The sequence below is a fragment of the Leiobunum rupestre genome, chromosome 3 (assembly GCF_980474605.1).
Source record: "Leiobunum rupestre chromosome 3, qqLeiRupe1.1.hap1, whole genome shotgun sequence".
Classification (NCBI taxonomy): Eukaryota; Metazoa; Arthropoda; class Arachnida; order Opiliones; family Sclerosomatidae; genus Leiobunum; species Leiobunum rupestre.
In genome coordinates this window covers 34963350-34972435 of record NC_143386.1, presented here as the reverse complement: position 1 = coordinate 34972435, position 9086 = coordinate 34963350, and the positions used below count along the sequence as shown (strand labels likewise).

The window sequence follows — 9086 nt, the reverse complement described above, 5'->3', positions numbered from 1 at the left end:
GATTATGGCCGGAGCCGGGTTCAACTATAGTTGATACCATATACGGTAAAGCCTGCGCGAATTGGTGCGCGTTCCGGACATCAATCCTGTGCGGTAGAGGCCACCTCGAGCATGGACCATCCACTTAAGTATTTAGTACTAAACGTAATTATTAACGCCGCCTAGCGTCATCCAAAAACTGTCTTTGTCTCAATTATGTACATTTAAAACTATTAACGTTCTATCATTTATTCTGTTTTTAATATGTCGTAGTATTGGTAATTTTTATTTGTAACAGTGCATTTAGTCTTGTTTTGTTTTCTGTCCCTAATTAAATGTTTACGATTATTTTGGAACTTCAATGGCAACTTTCTATTTAGCAAATAAGCAAATAATTACCCCTAGACAACCCTATTCAAACTCGCTAACCCCGAAGGTTACGCGGGAGGGAGGACCCTTTTTTTTTAAATTAATGTAGGAGTGGTCGCTGGGTCTCCTTTAGGCTAGGAGGGCGACGTAGGATTTTGGGTAGAAAATCCCCTACAAAGAATATGTGGAAAATGAAACCAGGTGAAGAGAGACAACCAAACTTTAGTACAAGAGAACTTCAAGCAATTATAAATTGTTTGGAAGCTAGGCCTGATTTATTGAAAACCTACAAAAGTAGTGAAGATGTGAAGGCCTGGGCAGAAATTGCCCACGAAATTGCCTGTATATATGGGTATGGGCCTCATAAAAGCGACAGTAAAAATAAGAGCTAAGTGGACTGATTACAAAAGCACCGTTAAAAAAAGGAGGTGTCCGTTTGCCGTTTAATAAGTGAAGCTGCGTTGCACGGGATTAGAGGAGTTGATAGTTCACAAGTCAGGCACCAGGTTGGTTGTTTGTGCAAAGCTAGTGTTTTGAAATGAAACCACAATAGTCTAATTAAATTTTAATGAAAAGCTAGAAAATCCTCCATTGTAACAAGTGAAAATATTTCAGTGTAGCACGACTCATTGGCACTCCTAACTCTGGACTATTTCGGGTTACTCCCCTCAATATGCCAGCAAGTGTGGGTGGTGACGCTATAGATTTTTCACTGAAGAGACATGGTAAAATGGGCTTAGAAGTAGAATCACAGTTTCATTGGTTAAACATAATCTTGTTTAGCTTCCCAAATTGATGAGCTTGCATGAGAAAAGAAGTTTAGATATATGGAAGAGTTGGTCGCAGATATTGGTACATTTCAATAAGGTCACGTAAAAACTATCAAGTCCTTTACCTTATTTGTACTCTCATAAACAGATGCAAGAGCAATGGGTAGTGAAAACCCATTTCCTCCACCTAGGCCTACAATGAAACCTATAGGGCTCAGTTTCTTGTTTCAAAGGCAGATCTGATACTGATATCGTTGTTCACATTTTGCCAGAACAATCTGAGTACATGATTTTCACAGGTTTAAAGCTTGGTTCACATACGTTAGCAGCTTTTCCATTTTCTCTGTGTTCTTGCGTTCCATAGCACTACAGAAGGCCGAGTGGGAAATGAGAAAATACAGAAAATTTATCCCAGTGAACCCAGTTTAACAATTTGAAAATTTAAAAAAAAACTTAAATTAGGTATTAAATTTTAGTGGGAAAGACTTTTAAGATAAATGTAAGTACATTATAAAGTAATTTTGGGTCAAATATTCAGGGGAAAATCTACAAAACTCAAGTTAATTTGAACGATAATAATTGTGGCTATACCGTGGAATGTGGTTGATAAAGACTTTTGAAAATATTGATAAACTCACGTGACAGTTTAAAAAGAAGTCACAAAAGGCAAACTACCAGACACCCAGCACCTAAGCCTTCTTTAACAGCTGCTAACACCTTAGAAAAAACAGCTCAGTCAGTTGTGAATTATCAAGAAAGGTTAAATGCAATTTTGGGTTCAATACTTTCCGAAATGGTAGCCAAACGGTCACAAGATGCTTAACTTGGCATTGCATTTTCCAATCATTTAGAAAATGCAAATAGAATTCTTATTGGCATTCACAACACTCAAGTACCTGTTGAAAATCTTTACCTTGGTGTTACATCAATTCCACTTCCTAACCCTAAAACAAAAAATCATTGATATGTCTAATCTTTCAAAATAAAACTGGTGCAAATTATTAATTACTTATCTTTAGCACTAAGATTGATGTTTTCAAATATATTATCATCCTTTCATATGCATTATTTCCATCTATTTATATTTTGTAAACCACTCTATAAACTCATTGTTCATTATGTACCTCTTTCATTTTTCACAGCTGTTATTTTTTTTACTCTGATCAGCTGGGTTTGTTTTCTAATAAGAAGCCTCCATCTACCCACCAGATTTTTTTCGCAAAATAAAAGGCGCCCTTTTTGAATTTTTAATTATTCAAATAAATTACCATGTTTTCTTTTAATATATTTTTTTATTGGCGAAGAGCAATTAATTTACATGGAAAAAATATTTGAAAGTAATCGACGAATAACATATTATTGAACCAGTAATAAATAACAAAGAATAATATCACAAGAGAACAAAATCATTGGAGTTATTAGAGAAACTAGAGTTTTTAGTTCCAAAATTAGAATCCTTGACCACGTAATTACATTATAAGAAAATTTGTTCTACAAGTATGTCCCCAAATTAAATTTAATAATGGGAGAGGGCGGTTTTAATTTTAAAAATCAAATCATATCGTAGAAAACTGAAATTATTCTTGATGTAAATTTCTTTGTCCATTCAAGTTTTCCACCAATTGATTTAAAATTTGATTAGCCCGAGCATGTAATTGAGCATTAGTGAGTTGACATGGGGGATCCTGTTCGCTTGTGCCATCTCGTTCTTCTACCATTGCCTCGGGCATTTCCACACCCTTGTCAAGGTAGAAATTGTACAAGATGACACAAGCGAATACAAATTTTCAAACCTTAAATCTGGGGCATACAGTAAATTGCCTCCTTAATCACTCCATGATCCTTGATACTGTGTATCTCTCGCCCATGTGGCCGTCACCCACTGTATACTTCCAGTCACGTAAAAATTGAAGCAAATAAGTATCTATAGAAAATAACAATGATTAGAAGTGGCAACATATGAGCATTAAAGAGCAACAAAAGGTAGGAAAATGTTAAAAGACCAAATTATTTTACAATGTTTTACACTCGGTTATTTTCCCTATGCAAATTTTTTATTCTCCGATGGTACATCTCCTAAAAACTGACCCTATACCACAAATTTTCTCTGGTTTTGTTTTGCACCCCTAGCTCACGAAAGGGGTGAGGTATCTTCCTTCCCAGATATTTTCTTCAAACTTTGCCCAATCGCTTTTCTTACTCATTTACTACTCAAAATCTAAGCCTAGATAAATATCAGTTTTGAGTATGAAAGAGTAGGATTAAAATATGTATTCCAAAAGGTTGTACAAAGAGTTAACAGAAGTGTTTGTCATATAACCGGTGTTAAAGCACATAATAGTAGTAAAAAAAAATTACATAGTGATAAAAAATATATTCCTACCTGGGAAGCTGCAGATAGTGGTCTCAATGCTTCATGGTCAAGGTCGGGCCTTGGCTCTTTCAAAAGTTTAATGAATACCCTTTTTGGAAGTCGATAATTTGCTAAAAACTCTGTCTGACCAAAGGGTCTGGCCTCTCGTGATAAATACACTCATTTCCAACTGGTTCAACAACGTTTATTCCTCGATTAATTTCCTCAACTCTTCGCATCGCGAGCAGAGTGACAAACTCCGCCATTTTTGTTATCAATATTTCGCAACGTTTACGTCTTTACGAGACCTCCAGAGCACTCGTAACTTTACGAGCGAAAGTCACTCGTAAAGTTACGAGCCTATTGTCTCTGCACACCATTTTCGCGAAAAAAATCGTAAGTTCTTTGGCCACGCCAGTGCCGTCTTTCCCATTGGGCAAATAGGGCACTGCCCTAGGGCCCCAAGATTCTGGAGGGCCCCATTTTCAACTTTTGTAAGGTGAAAAAGATGAATCTTACAAATATTGTTTTCCACATTTTTTAAATATTAGTATTGTCTATTTACATTTTACAAATTTTTAAACTATCTAAAACATGTCTTTTCGTGATATAGACGGTGTAGACCGTCGCATTTTTTTATTTGAACCAATATTTGAAGATTAGGGCGACGATGGACTTTGCATTGGAGGTTCAAAGCCTAGTTTTTCTTCTGCCTGCCCCCCTTTAAATTAGGCCAACATGTTCAGCGGTTGGCCTACCACCGGGGTATTTGTGCTCCAATAAGTTAATTTAAAGGGGGACAGGCAGAAAAAAACCTAGGCCTTTAAGAAATTGTCTGGAATTATTAGGGGCCCCGCGTATCGCTTTGCCCAGGGGCCCCCAATCACGTAAAGACGGCCCTGGGCCACGCCCACTTCCTCGTAAATTTACGAGGATTGTAAAGTTACGAGAGTGAAAAAACGTCTCTGCACCGGGCCCTTAGTTATCCGGACTGATATTCAAGGGGCGATATCACGGAAACGGTCAACTTTAGGACTATTGTTCTCGGCCTTACCCAAAGGAACCATCCTTTCATTATTGACCAACTTATCCGAAACAACTTGCATATCAAATGGATATACAGGGTGTTAACTAAAAAATGGACCAGGGCGAATATCTCAAAATGTGTTTTAGCTACGACTTTGAAATTTTAGGTTGTTATAGAGCGCTCAGGGGGTCACCCAACTATGAAAATTTCAATGACCTTGAACCATGTCTTCAAAGTCATTCGAAAATTAACTTGAGAACCGTAAGAGCTACGAAGTTGGTTCCAATTAGAAAGTTGTTCCCCGTCACATTTTATGGTTAACTAGCTTTGACTCGATCTGATTTGCGAAATAGGAAGTCGAGAAATGTTAGGCCAAAAACCAAACGGTCGTTAAGTTGATAATGTGTAGAAGACGAGTTTTGGGAGCTGAAATTTTCAAACTAAAGACCCTCAACCACGATGAGGTGGTCTAACAAATTTCAGTACTCTAACAAGAGTACTTTTAAAGTTATCAGTTGAACATCGTCTTTAACACGTTATCAACTTAACGGCCTTCTTGATTTTGGCCTAACATTGCTCAACGTCCTATTTCGCAAATCAGATCGAGTCAAAGCTAGTTAACCATAAAATGTGACTTGGAACAACTTTCTAATTGGAACCAACTTCGTAGCTCTTACGGTTCTCAAGTTAATTTTCGAATGACCTTGAAGACATGGTTCAAGGTCATTGACATTTTCATAGTTGGTTCACCCCTGAGCACTCTATAACAACCTAAAATTTCAAAATCGTAGCTAAATCACATTTTGAGATATTCGCCCTGGTCCATTTTTTAGTTAACACCCTGTATATAAATCTAGCTATCTGAGTTTCCATCTCTCTGTTGTTGAAATAAAAAGATGTGAAATTTCAGTAAATATAAAAAATGTTTTTTGGTCATAAGTTATCGCAGATACCCGACCATAGTTCAAATCCACAACTAAACGAAACGAGTATTATATAAATGACAAAGCAATTTTTACTGAAAACTGGTACCAGTTTTTAAAATATTTTCTAGATTGAAAAGTTTTATAAATTATAAAAATTAAACCGACAAATGTACTTAATAAAATCGGCGCTGTTCAGGCAAGATATCAAGTTCAAGGCGACTAGAGAAGCTACATAACGTGCTTAAACCGTTAAAGGCTTCCCATTCAGTAGACCTTGCTTTATTCTTTAAACGAATGTTTTTCTTAACAAACAGATTTTGTTTATATCTGTTTCTTCTTTATTGTTTAAGATTAAAAGTAAATGTTTTATCCTGTATCGAAGGGCGTTTTTTCACAGGTGTTTTGAAAACAAATGCAATCTATTTGAACCTTTTTTTTTACAAAAGCTCTAGATCGATATTTTTGGTGACTTTTAAAATATTATAGAATTCATTTCAAATAAATGCTCGAGACAAGCGGACGCTTTTCGCTGACATGATAACTTTAAAGAGATTTTTTTACCGCAACGTAAATGGCCAGGCTGTGTTCACTGGCCACTTGCGCTTGGTCGGAATTTGGTACGGCAGAAGAAGGGGAAGATTTTCGCCTTTTCTTTGGATTCCTTTGATGACTTGGATTATCTGTATATATTTGAATGCCGTGACAGAAAATAAATTAACATTAATTACATTTTCACGACAGAACATAAGCGATATCCAACAAATAAATGCTAGCTTTGGTCACAACTACGCCTCTGTTATAATAAGACAGATTTCCTGGTTTTCATACTTTGTGATTGCAATTGTATACGATTTCATTTTATGGATAACATTTTATCGAAGGAGGAGCTATATATATCACTTTACCCAAGAGCTAAAGCAGCTTGGTATCGAAGTAAAACTGAATGATAAGAATTTACTGAAGCCAGCGTTAATATATCACTCTCTGATTATCATTCTTATCGCAATCACATCATTTCTATCGTATAACCTTTATTCGCAATTTGCCTCATTGCTCGGAAAGGTTTGGTTTGCCCGGGTGTTTCTAGTGAGTTTTTATATAATTTTGCATGGAGTTCTATCAGCAACCGCTCTGGAAGGAATCCTTTTTTACTATTCGAAATTGTTTCAAGAAATTCTTAAGCGCTACAATAGTGATTTGGGGCAGTTTTTATTCGATAAATGTCTTCATTTATCGAACCAAGGTATACACAACCACAGTCTATCATCAAGTGAAACAATTGAACGTAAAAAAATATTATTTTTTAAAATTAACAAAATGTTTGAGAAAGCTGCGATGCTTTTGTCTCCCATAATTACTTTGCATTTAGCTGTTAACACCGTTGGTGCAATAAGTGCGATAGTTATTATAAACTTTCTAAGAAATTATGTGCTCAACACTCAATTCTTTATTTCCACATTGATCACTTGCGTCTCGAGAGTGGCCTTCATTTGTCTCCTTTCTGAAATCACTCACAATGAGGCAAGTTTTTAGTTTCCATTGTGTAAATAAAATTATGGTGAATTTTCGATTGTGGTAATAAAATTGTGGATAATTTTGTATTTATTTTATATAGGCCATGAATACGTATAAAATATTGTCCGAATTTCAAAGCATGTTGGAACATTTAAAAAACCAGGAAGTAAGAACAATTGACTTCGTAGCTCTTTTTCAACAGGATTTTAATTTTAAAAGAATTGTATAGAAAATATAGAGTAGCGTTGTAGATCCTTCTTTATGTTACTTTTATTCAAATTTCTGGGGAAAGCAAACAAAAAATTCCTTATTTATTTATTTATTTTTTCCCCCCCCAAAGTTGCAGGTACTTTTGTTTTTGTCTCTGAAGAATTTGTTGTCATTTCGATTCTCGGCGTCTGGATTTTGCGACATCAAGAAGTCCCTTTTTCTGACTGTAAGGCCAAAACGGAAATTTGTTACACATCTTCTATTTACGTTAATTTTGTTTGTAGATAAGTGGCGTACTTGTAACCTACACTGTAATCCTACTACAAACCTGAGATATGCTTAAAAACAGTATTAGTGGAAAACAACAATACCTTTAATCATTGAAACTCTTTGACGCTATTAAGCAGGAACTGAATGAAATTCAGTGTACCTAATATGTTGTGTGATTAAAATATTATTCGGTGTTGCTGCTTACTTAATTTTCTAAACTAATTACCTCCACAGACTAGGTTTGAAGTAGAATTGACCAATTGTTTTACAGATTTAACAGGAGGGCGAATTTCCATAACACAAAACTATTACAGTCCCTACAAAAACATTTCATCAACTGACAGAAACATGAAATTACCTTGGCCACGTCTCATAATTTATCTATGTTGAAATATTCAAAATAACCTCTGTTATTGGATTGTTAAGATTAAATTAAATTTGAATTAAACCAACTGCTTGATCGATCAACAGCTCCTACCCTGAATCTCTAAAGAATTATGGTGATTTATAATTATAACCGCTGTAATTAATCTTTTCATAAATAAGTATACAAGGCGTGGAAAAAGTAGTAGCAAACGCAGAATGACAGATCTATAATAATAATAATCAGCTAGGCTAATACCCGAGGCACCACCTTAGGCCTAAGTCATCATGCGACTTTTGAAGCCCTTAATTCAGGTGGCCGGGTTACAATGCGTAGGAGGGTGGTGGAAAGCCCTGCATGCCACGCGATCGAGCCAACAGCTCCCTACACTAACTTTTACCGTTAACCTAGACAAGTTTTTATGGAAGGGGACACCGAAGAACTCGGGGGAAAACCCCTTACACCAGTGGGGAGAGAACTTGCAAACTCAACGCAGAAGGAGTTTTTCCGAGTTTTCACCCAGTGCCACAAGCTGGGGTCGAACCCGGCTCCTCTTGCTGCGAGGCGAAAGTGCTAACCACTCCGCCACCCCACTTTTATTGAACGCAATTGGTGGAAGAGAAAACTAAATATCCCGTTCAAAATTTCAATAAGTTGCTTAACGATAAATATTTATTATGGAAATCAAGTATAATGTTTTTTATGTTTTTTACATAAAGCACATGTTTAATTGCAAGCAAAGTCGGATGAATAACCTTTCGAACTCTAGCCATATTTCTAGGATAATGGTTCCAGAATCATTCAATCAGGGAAGTATTTAAATGTTTAAGACAAGAATATGAGTTTATTAGTTAGTTAATTTGCGTAAGAAACCTGGTGGATTGTTACTTCGCTATTAGTCCAAAGTTTGAGAATAACTTAAATAACACAGTTCTAAAAGATATTCTAAAAAGGTAATTCAATTAAATAAATATTTAGACCAACGTCACGAACGAAAGAAAAGGAATTCATAATTCGTGGATTTGTTTTGTTACTATACATAGTTTCCACAAGTCGTCCATTTTAAGCCAAAATCAGGTCGTAAATTAATGTTTCTTTTTAATTTTAACTATACGACAAGAAATTTTGTAAAGTAATACCTCACAAATAGAGAGTAGGAATAATCAGCTCTTTAGACCTACTTAAAGTACGTAAGACTCATCGGAGAATGAAGCGTGGTTTAATCAAGTGTTTTCGTTAAGACAGTTTCTTAATTTTGCTGAACCCTTTTTTGGCCATTGCCAATTTTCTGAAACTTAAATTT

The 9086-nt window shown here is 35.7% G+C and overlaps 1 long non-coding RNA gene across 1 annotated transcript; it reads right to left on the bottom strand.

The window, feature by feature from the left end:
- Positions 1-900: 900 nt before the first annotated feature.
- LOC149951589 (uncharacterized) lies at positions 901-1471 on the bottom strand. The gene is made up of 2 exons (XR_016480027.1): positions 1244-1471; positions 901-1148 (listed from the first exon to the last, which is right to left on the bottom strand). It is a non-coding gene; the product is annotated as an uncharacterized LOC149951589 (long non-coding RNA).
- Between the last annotated feature and the right edge of the window lie 7615 nt (positions 1472-9086).